The 14,615-nt window shown below is 40.1% G+C and overlaps 1 long non-coding RNA gene and 1 other non-coding gene across 2 annotated transcripts; both read left to right on the forward strand.

The window, feature by feature from the left end:
* Window positions 1–3,143: 3,143 nt before the first annotated feature.
* On the forward strand, window positions 3,144–4,824 carry LOC129163911 (uncharacterized). The gene is made up of 3 exons (XR_008563724.2): window positions 3,144–3,231; window positions 4,183–4,286; window positions 4,731–4,824. It is a non-coding gene; the product is annotated as an uncharacterized lncRNA (long non-coding RNA).
* An 8,651-nt stretch (window positions 4,825–13,475) lies between these two features.
* trnav-cac (transfer RNA valine (anticodon CAC)) lies at window positions 13,476–13,548 on the forward strand. Its single transcript has one exon. It is a non-coding gene; the product is annotated as a tRNA-Val (tRNA).
* The last annotated feature ends 1,067 nt before the right edge of the window (window positions 13,549–14,615 follow it).

Below are 14,615 nucleotides of genomic sequence, written 5' to 3' on the forward strand. Positions count from 1 at the left end.
GCACCAAGCCCCCACAATGCGGCTCTAAAATTGAGTCAAACCCGGAAGTACCAAAAATTGCAGTTCCACCCTCATCCGCTGGGGGCTGGTGTCAGAAGCGAGCAAATCCTCATTGACTCCCATGTTAAAAATACAAATTTCACAGCAGAAATAAACATGTTTACAGCCTGGTTCCAAAACATGTTTTTTGTTTAAATGATCTAGTTTATACTCATGACAACTCTGAGGGGGGTGAATTTTTTTCTCACTCTTCTGTTTAAGTGTATTAAAAGCCTAAAATTCTGTATAATTAATGAGCATCAGACCCACGTGACCACAGAGCTAGCTCCGTGGAAAGGCCTCAGTCTGAGCCTCGGTCTGGCCTGGAAACTGCTCCGGGATTTTTAGTCTCTCTTTGTGTGTATTCTTTTTTGGATATTATTTGTGAAATTGTTGGACAAAATGACTTGCTGTGGCATTAATTGCTCTAATAGAGCGTCCAAGGAGTCTCCACTTCATTTTATTCGGTAAGTAAAATTATATTTATGTATTTTAGGTCACTGCCGAGCTGAGCTTAGATTTTAACATGTACTGTTTAACTATGAAATTTAAATGTAATAGGGTAAAACCCAGTGCATTTAACATAATGCTGCACTTTAGACAATGGGTTGAAATGTAACATGTTGGTGGAGCTGGGTTCCGACTATCGGCTTGTGGAGCTCTCAGGAGACCGATGTTTTCCACCCGGAATGCCGGCTGTTTCTCCCAGCAGCCAGGACCATCTCTGTCTGATTGCGGCTCCTGATAGCTGCGCAGGCTGACGGCTGGTTCTCCCAGCAGCTCGGCGCATCTGTCTGATCGCGGCTTCTGTGTGCTGTGCGGCTGCCGGCTTGTGGAGGTTTCGGGAGACCTCTGTGTTCCACACGGTTTTACCCAGCGGTCAGCCCGGCGTATCTCTGACTCAGAAGCTCTGGTGTGGTGCACAGTTAACTCCGGTGGTAGCTAGGTTGCTATCTCCCTTAACTTAGCTCCCACCTCCGGATTAGCTTTGGGTTAGCTTCAGGTTAGCTTGTAGCTAGTTCGACCGGGTGTCGTCAGTCGATCCCAGCCTTACAGCCCCACCCTCAGCTCCACCTCTCTTCCCTTTTTTGGAATTGTCTGGGCTTGATGGAACCTGTGACACGGTCAAAATGGCGGTGGTGGCCACCTCCCATTTGGCCTCAAAAAAGTGATGTTGGAGCCTATGGAAATTAATTTTCCAGTATATATGTCGATGGTGGGCACATGAATGTTAAGTGACAGTGTGATGTAGATTTGGAAGTCTTTCAAATCCTAATGTTTCACCATATATTTTCTATCAGGATCTAATGCAGGAGAAACATGAAGACAATTTCCATGTTCAGTTTGCATGAAAAACTCAGTGACCGATTCTCAGAAGTAATAATTAAAAAATTGGATTTTCAGCTATCACAATTTTAACAGTTTTTCATAAACTGAACAATTACTACTTACACCTAATAGCTGCAGACTGAGAAAAAAAAACCCATCTGAGTGAGGACCAGAGATAATGCAGTGAGCTCTAAAACAGATCATGGCTGGAGCCCATTGGCCAAGCTGTGGTGAACATTGTACTCTATATGTATTTTAGGCTTGAATAACCAACACTAAAGCCATTGAAGAAGAAGTTACAAGTAATTGTTGATACATTTACGACCAGAAAAATACAACTCAACTGCACTTTTTATCCAACCAACACTAATGGAGCCTAATTCCAAGCACAACAATGAGAGAAATCAGCAGTTTGAGTGTAAATGGCCACTTCTTGATTCTAACAACAAATGAAGAGGTTTGACAATGTTCCATTAAATACAACCTTGGACCTTTGTTCAGTGTAAAGCTGACTAAACTCTCAAGAACTGTCAACCACGTGGGTCTTTATTTTTCTCCATTTGGAGTATATGTGCAAAAAGCCACTTCAGGTTGGCAACCACAAAGGGACTGACTGGGGAGCGTGAAAAATGTCCCACTACTGTCCATTCTGATATGGCAGAACATGTAACTGATCTTGGTAAAAGTTCTACCTCAACACATCAAGAAAAACATTTCTTTACCCTCCCACTGTCTTCATGGGTGACTTCGCAAAGAAAGTTGACCATTGAGCAGGATGGATGGTTTATCCCTTGAGATCCATGTGTCAGGGGGTGAGGAGTGAGCACCACCTCACCATCTGCCACGTGGACCTCAAGGGATAAACCATCCATCCTGCTCAATGGTCAACTTTTTTTTCTGAGTCACCCATAAAGACAGTGGGAGGGTTAAGGTTACATTGCTTTGAGGGTATATCTCAATCATTTAGCCTGAACATTGTTTTGCACATTTATTTGTAAAAGGTAATGATTTTGGACTATTTACCAAACATCAGTGTTTGCAAAAATTTTTTGAACTCTGCTTGCCAACCTGGTAGATGTGGGAGTGTCTCAGGCAGGACATTCTTGAAACACATGTGCAGCAGATTTGTATCCATTTAACTCTGGGTAATTTAGTGGCGTCTATGTGCAAATCGTGCATATATTTTTGTACAATAATCTGTTGGAATAGTTTGACAAAAATAACTTTTATGTAATTTTTGAAAATTCCAAATGATGCGGTTTAGACATTCACTCTGCTTCGAGACATAATAAATCTTTACAATTGATCAAAAAACTTAGGAATATATACAAATAATAGGAATTATTATGAAACATTAAACATCAGAAAAATGAATTGAAAACATTACAGAAATTTGTAACGATCCGTAAGAATTATGTGCTCATGATTGATGCTCTTTTAAAAGACGTTTAGGAGAAAAAATGGTGACTGTTCAGCAGGCACGTGCAGAGGGGGGGGCGGAGGGTGTTTGAGACCCTGCCCCTTTTCTCCCATGTGCCCAAAGTGCCCTTTTTGAGGTTTAATGATTTTTTTTATATATATTTATTTATTTTATTTTATTTTATTTTTTTAAGAATTTTCTGTTTGTGCCCCTCAAGAATAACAAAAATAATAATTAATAAAATTTCGGTTTAATAATGTTATATGGCTGGCGTGAGTCACGTGACCATGCCGTCACGTGACCATTCCGTCTCTTCCTCACGCCAGAGCGCACAGCCGGTCACAACAAGCTGCAAGCAAGCGCCCACATTTGCTTCATGGCCGAGCGAGTGGTGCAGAGCTTTTAGGACATACATATTGATTGGGAGAAACGGACTAACACCGGTAAGTAGGATGCACACTACTATACACAGTTATTAGATTATTTTGTACATTATTAAGTTGTTTTGTGGCACTAGGTGTGTGTGATATATTACTAGCTGGGTGTGTGTCTGTGGCTGGGTACCGATTCTGAACCTCAGTAACTTTAGGATTTACCAAAAACATTCTGTACATAAGTACTTGTACGAAAATATTTTTTCAATCTTAAATATTGGGAATTTGCCAATAAAATGTCATTGTTGTTAACTAGGTACCGCAAAGTTGCATTCCTATCGCTGCTGCGTGTCACGTGACTAGGGTCTCACACAGCCCTGCTTCTTGTTTACAAAATCACTTCCTGGTTCGCGGACTAATAAAACTTGAACAAATTTAAAATTTAGCTACCTTTTGTGAAAGGAAATAAGAAAAATACTAAAGGTAACATCCGTCACAAGTTTTGTGTTACTAAATATTCAGTCCTTGTCTGTTAATTCTGTCCAGCGTTTTAGGGAACATAGTTTTGTTTTAGATTTTAAGGTTTCTCAGCCCTTCTGGTGGGTTTTTTAGTTCACTAATACTATGCATATTCTCAAAATTTGGAGTTTATATTTGCTCTCTTTTTGAATGCATTGTATTAAAAACATTATGTTTTAAAGATGTACATTTTAAAAAAAACTACTGTTTTCACAGCAAAATTATTTTATCTGTACAGTTCTCTGTTTTGCACAAAGTAGATAGTAAAACTGAATGAAAGCATAAACATTGTTTTATTCTTTATTTTTATTATAATTACTAAAGCACTATGATTAAAATATTATGGAAATATTCTGGATCAGCATCATGAAGCTAATTTGTGGCCAAATTATATACAGTTAGTTTTCTGGAAAAGGAATGAAATGTCCCAGAATGTGTATGCATGAGTTTTATATGCATGAAAACATATTTGTAAATTAATTATGATATATCATTGTACAGACATGCTTCGTAAGGACAGGAGGCGGAAGCAGCGACAGAAAGAGCTATGTGAGGCAGCTAAAGGCAGTGGGTCCCTCACCAGCTGGATAAAAAAAAGAGTACAGGTAAGTTGCATCACAGCAACAAGTGTAGAAACAATAATATACACAACTGCAATGTTTTGATGCCAGAAAATGTTTTTTGTTAGCCTCTTGATCATGGATTAGGTGCAAGACCTGTTAAATGTGAATAACTACATAATTCATTGATACAATAGCTAATTTTGCCTTGTCCTCAGATGGACAGCAAGTGGAGAGTGATAGATCACATGAGGAGATTGAAGACACACAACTCTTTCTGTTTATATTACTGTCACATTCTTATCTCTGACATAAACTCCTCTATTATCCACTAATGTTTAGATTTCCATTTATTCACCACAGGTGTTGTCTCAGATATTTCTGTCTTACAGTTCTAAGCGTTTTCACCAATTTTTGCCATTTTTTATTATCTTACATTAATTTTGTAATTGACTAACATTTCTCCTCTGTTCGTTTTACTACCTACAGTCTGAGATCAACACAGCCTTGCCCTCCAGCATCATCAGCAGCAGCAAGAGGAGCAACCCTGCAACAGCTATTGTACCCCATCATCAGGTAAAATAGGACAGCAATAGATCAGGAGGTGGAGCAGGTTGTCCAGTAATCGGAACGTTGCAGGTTTGATCCTGACTTCAATCAGAGATTGATGCTGTTGTGTCCTTGGGCAAGACACTTAACCTGCTTTGCCTGCTGGTGGTGGTCGGAGGGACTAGTGGCGCCTGTGCTCAGCAGCTTCACCTCTGTCAGTGCGCTCCAGAGCAGCTATGGCTACATCATAGCTCATCACCATGAGTGTGTTAATGTGTGTGAATGACTGATTGTGTTGTAATGTGCCTTGGGGGGTTGTAGAACCCTAAGAAGGCATTATACAAATACAGACCATTTACTTAAACAAGTTACTTTTGCTTTACATTGTCCTTAAGGTGTATATAATGATTCGCTTCCATTTTGAATTTCTAATAAATATGAATTGTTATTCAGCTGAGTATACTGTGGTTATGTCATGGTGTTTGAAAATATTATTTTGTGTGCCCCTTTTTAAATTTGAGCACCCGCCCCTTCAAAGGTCTCTGCACAGCCCTGCTGTTCAGAGAGTTGGTGAGAGACCGAACAGTGCAGTAGGGAATGAAGATGTTGCCTTCTCCAAGCTGTTTGTTCGACTATTTTATTAAACCACTCTTAAGTCTTATTTTGGGGTGACAGTGGCACAGGAGTTAAGTGCTTACCCTGTAATCAGAAGGTTGCAGGTTCAAGCCCTGCTCAGTTTGTCGCTGTCATTGTGTCCTTGGGCAAGACACTTAACCCGCCTTGCCTGTTGGTAGTGGCGCCAGTGCTCAGCAGCCTCACCGTTGTCAGTGTGGCAACAGTGGCTACACAGTAGCTCATCCCCACCAGCATTTGAATGAGTGAATGACTGGTTGTGTTGTAAAGCTCCTTGAGGTATTCAGGACTCTAGAAGGTGCTATGTCAAATACAGGCCATTTAGTCTAGTGTTTCATGGCACAGACTCAGTGTAAAATGTGAACAATCAGCATTTAGTGTTTTTTAATGGCAAAAGTAGAAAAATAATTTTACAAGGTTTTAAGGGAAGCTCATTGGTCAACGTATATCTGAACATTTTATAATTTTCCTAAACATATAAAATATGATGGTAATGACTGACCTGTTATTCCAAACTCGGCCAAACATGGTCTGATAAACTGAAATACTAAAAACTGTGTTTAAACACGTAAAATGTAAGAAAGTCCATTTCTGACCAATGGAAAAGGCTAAATGTATCTTACTGATATATACACACAATTGGGTTTTATTTTTTGTTTCAGATCAAGCACATAAAGTCGAAAATGCCCAGCAATCACCCCCGTGGGTTTTCTGCAGTCATCAATCATGTTTGCTGTGAAGTTTCTCTCTTGTTCATGGTGCACTGAGAGTGTAAGCTGTAGGGTAATGTGTCACCAAAGTTTAACTGCTAATCCAGAGGCAAGACGAAGAAAACGGGGAAAAAAAGAAAAAGAAAACTCTCTTTTTTCCCTTGCAATCATTTCCCACCCGGAAACCGAACAGGTGGCAGATGGCTCCAGGGGGACTCAGTGACAACGAGGAAAACAAATGTTCAGCCAACTTGAGCGATAGAGACCGAATGGCAAATACATATGCTTGAGCCTAATTTTCCAAGATCAATGAATGGATTGAGGGGAGAGATTTCAACATGTAAGGGATTAAAATGCCTGGTGCGATGTACAACATTTTTGCCATTTGAAAGTATAATTGCTGTAGCCACAAACTGCACTCACCCAAACCCCCACTGATACAGCAAATCCTCTGAGAGACAGTGGTGTTTGGGGCCGTGTTTACTTTTTCAGGAATACTTCCCAAGTCTAGCGACATCAGCGCTGCCCAGACTCATTTGCAAAACATATGAGACAGGCAACCTGTTCCCTTCTTTCTGCAGTTTGTCCACAAGTTGTAAACACAATGTAAAATATGCAGTGATTATAGAAGTAGGACTGTTTTTTTAATCTAAATATGTGATGCAGATCGGGCTCTTTTGTTTTTCATCAAGGGCATGTTTGATGTTACTTAGCAGTCTCCTTGGTGATTTGTTAATCTCTGTCTTTGTTTCAATTTGAAAGCATATGCCAAGAAAATCACGAGTCCAAATTACATCTAAACTTCTATGAAAAGTTAAATCAATGTGTAGTCAGAATTGCCCTGTGAATGCCTTGTTTAAAGCTACATCCATTGTTTATAAAGGTTTGTTTATAAAGGTTAGAAACTTTTATTTTGTTGGGTGTAACATCAGAAATAGTTTTGAACAGGCCACTTGAAAACTAGTTTCCCAAAGTTGTTTGAAAAATGCATCTGAATAGGTGTTCTCAAGAGGAAATTAAATTGTTAATTCAAATAATCAAAAAGTTACAGTTTGTGTTTTGATTATTATTTTCTTTTTTGGGTTATTATGAGTTTTTTTATGTTGGTTGTGTTTTTAAAAATGTCTTGCCCCTGATTCACCTCTATAGTCCTTCTTCCCTGTGCATCATATGCTCCATATCTTCTAGACATTCACAACACAACTTGACATATTTAAGCTACTTTTACTTATCTGTAAAATTTTAGACAGGTACTTTTACTCAGAACTCAAAAGTACACACAGGTTATGTTAAAACTCTGTGAGTGCACGGGGGTAGGGGTGGGGGAACTGGATAATAAAGTTGAGAGCTTCCAGGAGAGCCCATCGCCCTTTGTAGGGTAGCTGGGCTCCCCTGTATTTTAAACCCTGCTTTTACTTGCACTTGAGTAAAACTTCATCAGAGTATTTGTATTTTACTGAAGTAGAACATTTTAGTACTTGTTTTACCTCTTGTGACTCCGCCCCCTAGTAAATTTATAGGTGATAATCTCCTGATGTTGGGTTTTAGCCTGGCTTGGTACACTTAGAACCCGCATGTAAAAAGAGGGGTAGTAACCTTCAACAGAGCAGAGTATCACACTCATTACTAAAGATGAAGCCTCACTCCTGCAAACCCCTTCCCACTTTGTTCATTACTTGCAATATTGACACTTAAGATATTTAAACTCTTGCATGAGACAGAGACAAACTCTCAACTAAGGAAATAGTCATCTATTAGCCTATGAATCTAGACAGACGGTAGCGGGAGCAAGATGATTTTGTGCTGCACTTCGGTCTAGCCACACTTCATAGGAGCCTCAGCAGGCCCAAATAGTCTAGTGTCTTGCCAATTACAACGCTTGGTCGGTTTGTTGAGTGGGATGATGCAACAGAGAGGAACAATTAAAATGGTGGCTCATTTGAAACAGCTTTGGCATCAACTTTGGACTACAAAGACTTGAGCCTCTCTTTGAGTCAAGAGCAGATAGAGGTATTTAAGTCCTTTCATTAGAAAAATTATTTATTTGTGTCTTCTTCCAACAGTGTACGGCAGAACTCCTCTTTGACTGACATCCGTAGCGGTTAGTGTCTTGTTGTTTGTTGTCCAATAGCATGTGAAGACAGTTTTAAAGACAACCATAGATTCCACCCCACAAATGAGATGTCTATGGGCCGTGGATGACTTGCCAGCTAGCATTATCTGGTCGGAAACCTTCAGTCCTTCAAACTCCTACCTACTAAACATGACAATATCACAGAAACAATCCCCTTTCTCCAGTACTATGCATAGCTAAAAAAATAAAGTTATCAGCTGCTAGTAAAATTTCATGTTCATTGAACTGTGAATATAAGACCATAAACATCCTTTTGGCACAATGAAAAGAATAAAGATAATTGTTCCATAGCAGAGCTTTTTAGTGACTTATACATGACATCTCATCATTCAAACTCCAGGGCATTACAAGGTGACACAAGCAGAAAACATTGATGAAATTCTTAAGAGAAGAGAAGCAAATTGGATATTTGATTTCTAACTGCTTCCCCCACAGGTTGGAGATCAATGGAATTGAATGTGATGCTTAAAAGGGCCCTGAGACTTTTTAAACCTCATCACCGAGCACTCGGTACAAACAGCTCTAAAGATTATGTAACTGAATGATTTATGGAAGTTGGAATGTTTTTTTTTTCTTTTTTAAGAAACATTATTTTAGTCAATAAAGCTGTTAACATACATAATATTGGGTTCTTTTTCTATGTATTATGGTTTACTCACACACAGAGAGAGAGAGAGAGAGAGAGAGAGAGAGAGAGAGAGAGAGAGAGAGAGAGAGAGAGAGAGAGAGAGAGAGAGAGAGAGAGAGAGAGAGAGAGAGAGAGAGAGAGCGAGAGAGAGAGAGAGAGAGAGCGAGAGCGAGAGCGAGAGAGAGAGAGCGAGAGAGAGAGAGAGCGAGAGAGAGAGAGAGCGAGAGAGAGAGAGAGAGAGAGAGAGAGAGAGAGAGAGAGAGAGAGAGAGAGAGAGAGAGAGAGAGAGAGAGAGAGAGAGAGAGAGAGAGAGATTGATTGTATGTGTGGTTTCTAACCAATTAGTAAATTGCCCCACAGGAATGTTCCAATTATCTTGGGTCCAGAAGGACCAAAACATGAGCGGGATCAAAAAGCTGTGGTGCTGAGCAAGAGGGTACTGTGTGAGGTTTTCAGGGCATTATTCTTCACCAGCAAGAAAACATACATGTCTCACATATTTCAGTAAATTGTTGTAACCGATTCTGTTTGCTGTAAAATTTACTGATATTTTTTAAAGAACCTGCAATACTCTTACTAAGAAAAGAAATTGGTTAGCTTCTAAAAGCTAGTTATTGTGATGATCTTTGAGGGATTATTTTTAAATGTGCCAATAAGAAACTGGTAGAAACATTAATTATTTGCCAGGTGTTTCATGGTAGTTGCCCACCAATAACAAGTGAAACAAATCTGTTTTAGGCTTTGGTTGTACTAAAACAATAAATTGGATTGCCTTTCACACCATATGGTCCAATTCCCCCAATATGGGGCTTTTCCGTTTTTGTAATGGCTATGAATTTTACCAGTGACCCTGAAAAGTGATCCTTGAAAAAAACAAAGTTGCATAAATGTACTTTAGGTCATAATAATAGGGTGATTTATCACTGAGGGGCAATGAAGGCAAGCTAATATGTTGATCAAATTAAGAATATCCTAATTATTTGGTTAACCTAGCAGATTTTAATATCAAACAATATGACTTCTTTTTGTTAATTACCCTTTTACATTTAATCACTTGCTGAGTAGCATCATCAATGGAAGTAGTACTGTAACACTCCTGTTTATATTGTTCAAAGCATTCTCCTAAGTAGCCTCTCAAGCCCATTTGGCTGACCTCTTAAGTCATTGTCAATTAAGTCAGTCTTGATGCTTGCTTTGGCTTAGAGCGTGAGAGTGAGTGCACTTTTGGTCCACTCAAGGGTAGGCTCATTACATGAATGCAGAATGACACAACATGGGGCTAAAAAGAGGGAGGAGAGTGACTGCAGTGCCTCAGATTTGCTCATGACTTTACACATTTGATCTCACAAGGAAGTCTTGGGGAGAACTGCATTATCCGTGTTCACTGCTGCCCTGTTCCTGTCCAAGTTCAGGACTTTCCGTGATGCTATGCGGATTCCATGATAAATACCTGATGTGGTAGCATTGCAATGCAAAGCTAACAACTCGCTCCTTCTTTCCTTAATACCAGCAGAGGAAATGTGACAGATGTATCACATTTGCATGAAATATTGCTGGGGTGCAGCTGGGACATCCATGTGTCAGATGTACTGTACCACCCACCACTTTGTGTTTGGAGGGCAAGAAAAGGTAAGATTCCTGCTCAAAACATACAGTCATTATTGCCAGAAGAAGCTGTTACTCGCAGAAAGTGATAGTTTTCTAGTTGTTTTTCATAATGATGTTATGTTACTTTCAGTTCTGCATTACGGGTAACAAAGCACTTCTGTCTAAGACTATACTCTATACACAACACTGTACAAAAACATGGTTCTTGTTGTCTAAAGCAGCAAGACAGGTAGAGCAACTGGAACTGACCATTTCGAAGAACCTTTAGTCAAAAATACTAAGTGGCAAAGGCAGCTCTTAGTCTTATTCCAGTCTTAATCTAAAATTTCCTTAGCATCATGCAATTTATATGTACCTGCTGTCAGACTTGAACCAATGCTGCAGTGGGATAGGAAATGTTAGTTACACAAAATGACTTGCATCCAGTGTCATATAAATAAGAAACAAGACATCAGACATACCTCTGAAGTATAAAAAGACCATATATGGTTGCTACAGTATGTGTTGAGAGGAGACTCGGGGTAGACTCGCTGATAACATGATTCGAGCCTGAACCAAGCTCCTCTCTGTGTGGTAACCTCTGACCTCCAGCCCTACTGACGCCACCCCTCCTGCACTCAGTTCTGTGGAAAGGAGCAAGCTGACTGGGTTTATCGGAATTGAGACTGCATGCCTGACTTCTCTAAAACCAGAGCGTTGAATCTAAAAAAACAACTGCATGTGTGAAGGGAACAAAGGAAGAGGAGGGGGGCTTCCTGCTTCCTGGGCGAAGAAGACGTTAAACCACAAAGACTTGGAGAAAAGGGGCGTGCAAGGTGGGAGGGGGGAGTTTTGTTAGTTCTAAGTGTAAGTCCTAAGCTGTTCTTCCCTGGGTTGGATTACCTTTTTTCCTTTTTGTGTGTGGAATAAACTTTTCCCTCCTTTGGGAAGGAATTAAAGTTAACTTGTGGGGGCCTCCTTTCCTTCTCTGGCACAGCAAAAGGTGAGTTTGCTGGTTGCTTCATTCCATCCCACGTTGTTTACATCAGCGTTCACCTGATCAGAGGGGAAGCTGACAAGAGTCTGCTCTGAGTGTGATGAGCTCATGCAGTGTGTTCTGATACAGCAAGAGTTTTCCTACAGCAAAAAAATGTGATTTTACCAAAATTAAAAGCCTAGGATGCACAAGGGGAAATATCTCTCCACAGAGTAAGGGTGTTCCGTCAGGAGGGGTCAGAGGTCAAGCCCACCATATCGTATAGTGAGCCAAGGTCTTGAGATTTAACACCTAGAGTTGGCCCGGTGGCTTGGTTTATGACACTATGCCTTTAACATTAGAGAACTGACTAAAATCAAGGTTGAACCCCCATTTCAGGGTCTTTACCTTTGCATGGCTTTGTGCCACTAGTATTCTGTACGAGGCTGAGGCTGAGGAGCATGCGCTGAAGGCCGATCACCGGACACACGGCAGCGTTTGAAGCAGATGGCAGCTCGTTAACCAACTTCCACAAACAAGAAATAAAATCAATAAATAAATAAAAATAAAAAAGAAGTGTTCTGTACGTAACTTTCTTCCACCTATGGTTCAGATTCCGGGAGAGCTAGGGGGAGCCCAGTTGCTCTAAATGGGTGATGAGCTAGGCTCCTCCAAAAGCAAGGGGGGACCTTACGTTCACTGCCAAGGAAACCAGCGGACGCCCCCACACCTGCTCTTACAGATAGACGGACAAAAATTCTGCCTACTGTGATGGAGCCCACTCAATCTTACAGTTAGATGGAACATCCCTTGCTCTCACAGAGATTGGATGGGGAGCTCCCCCAGAACAGTGTGATTCGAGCCCCGCTTCTACCTCATAACAATTTACATCTTTCTAGCATTTTTTTTCTCTAATTTTAGGTTGAAGAATAACACCCACTTTGTGATTTTAATATATTTCTTCACAAATAAAATAAATTTCCTGCTCCATAGCTGGAGCGCTTCCTAAAGTCTTAAGTGTTTTCCCTACATAGGCGTAGCCGTGGCGGCCCGCCACGGCTGAAATCCCACCGCCACGCCTACAAGATCCCAAGTTTTATTGATTTTCTATTATTTTTTGCACCGTTTCCCAAAGAAGCAGCGGGAACTACTCTGTTGTTGCTTGTGATCACAGCCAGCAGGCAGCAAGGAGGAGGAGGCAGGGCAGGGTGGTTACAGCTAGGGATGAGCGTACGGATAAAGCATTTTTGACGAATACGAGCATGAAATGAGTGTAAAACTGGTAAATATCTGTAAGCGTGCTGAAGGAAAATCCTCATTGGGTAACTGACTGTCTACACGCTCTGTGATTGGCCAGTCACACAGAGCGCCCGCCCCTCCCTACACACAAAACTCTGCAGCCGGGAGCTCAGTCAGCTCGGCTCATCCACGCGCACAAACAGACAGTAACGGATCTCTCTGTGCTTGCTTCACTGTTTCTCACGTTTCTTCAGTACTCTCTACGTTTTCTTCAGCTCGCCTCTTTTTAAGTTCAATATTTAAAGTTACTTTTTTCGTAACGTATGTGGTGCATTTGACAAGACAGAGCTGAAAACGGCTCGTGCATGCGTCGGTCACTGCCTCCGCTCCGGTCGGGTTTTCTAAAATTACTTTAACTCTCTCTTCCTCCCTCTCTATCTCTCTCACACACACACCTTAATCAACATTGTTTTGTTTAACTGTGTGTGGGGAAAAATGCAAACAACGTTAGGAAAAAAATCAGACAACACTCAAGTTGTACTTTTTCATTCCATATTTGAGTAAACTGGTAGAACTTTTTCAAACAGAGATGACAGTTCCATAATTCAGCTTTCAGGATCTCTGCTAGTGATGCTTAAGTCCTTGACTTTAGGTGTAGACCACATTGAGTTTTGAAAGATGTCAAATATTTTCTGTCAAACTATTATGTAAAAAAAATCACGTACCGTCAGTTTTTCATTTAATGCAACAAACCTGATACTAGGAATAGCTCATTTATGGTTCCATAGTGTAGTGGTCATCACGTCTGCCTCACATGCAGAAGGTCCTGGGATCAAACCCCAGTGGAACCAATGTCACCTTGCTTGCTTGGCTGCAGTTTAGCTGTTAGAATATTTTCAAGCGCAGTTTTTAAGTGTTCACTGTTAAAGCCGATGGTGACATATTCTTCAAACATTGGGATTTCTTGAACTCGATAGAACCCAAAATGGTCTTTTCATTCAATAAGACTTAAGTCACTAAACAAACTACAAAAGCACCAAACATTTTCCTGGATGGAATCTTTTTCAGAAAGTGTTGTCACTCGATCAACCCATATCAATTTCAGATTTTAAAAAAAGTATTGATGTAAACCACAACCACTAATTTCCAAATAATAAATAAGAGATGCATTCATCTGCGTATCTCCTTTGATCCGCATTAGTGATATTTTCAGCACCAGAACAATGAAGCAAAGAAACAGATTGCTGAGTTTGTTAGTAATTTTATTTATTAGGTGCATCTGACCTGTTCTGTTTTTCTCTGAAATGAGATCAAATCAGTACTTCAAGTAAAATAAGGGGGGCAAAAGGAGATGTTTTTCCAGACGCCAAGAAAAATTAAATGCCAAATCCCCCCCTGCAAATTGTGTCACTGAGAGTTTAAAACAGAAATTATTCTTGTGCAAATATTGGTGTATTCACCTTTAATACTAGTTTATAAAATGCAGCAGTTGCTGGATTGGTGCAGTTCAAAGTGGAGTGCATCAAATAAAACAATATTAACATAAAGGTGAGACGTGTCATAATTTCACACACACACACACACACACACACACCACCACCACCACCACCGCTGGAAAAATTCCTAGGGGAAACACTGAGTCTTGATTGTGAACGATTTTTTTCCCTTATATAACTCATTTAACCTCAACCAAGTAGCACAGGGTATATACAGCAATCCTTAAGTAAAATTTACTACTTTTTAATACTTTTTTTACTACCTTCAGAATTTTTTTAAAACCATCACAACACTAAATTGCAAGTGTTAATCAGCGACCTATTTACACATATTTTAACATATATAACATACAAAAAGAATAGACTTAGAGACTCACTGATGTTGACAACGTTGACAACAAGATGATCACTAAAAGAACTCC

Source organism: Nothobranchius furzeri, chromosome 14 (assembly GCF_043380555.1).
Source record: "Nothobranchius furzeri strain GRZ-AD chromosome 14, NfurGRZ-RIMD1, whole genome shotgun sequence".
In the NCBI taxonomy this organism is placed as follows: domain Eukaryota; kingdom Metazoa; phylum Chordata; class Actinopteri; order Cyprinodontiformes; family Nothobranchiidae; genus Nothobranchius; species Nothobranchius furzeri.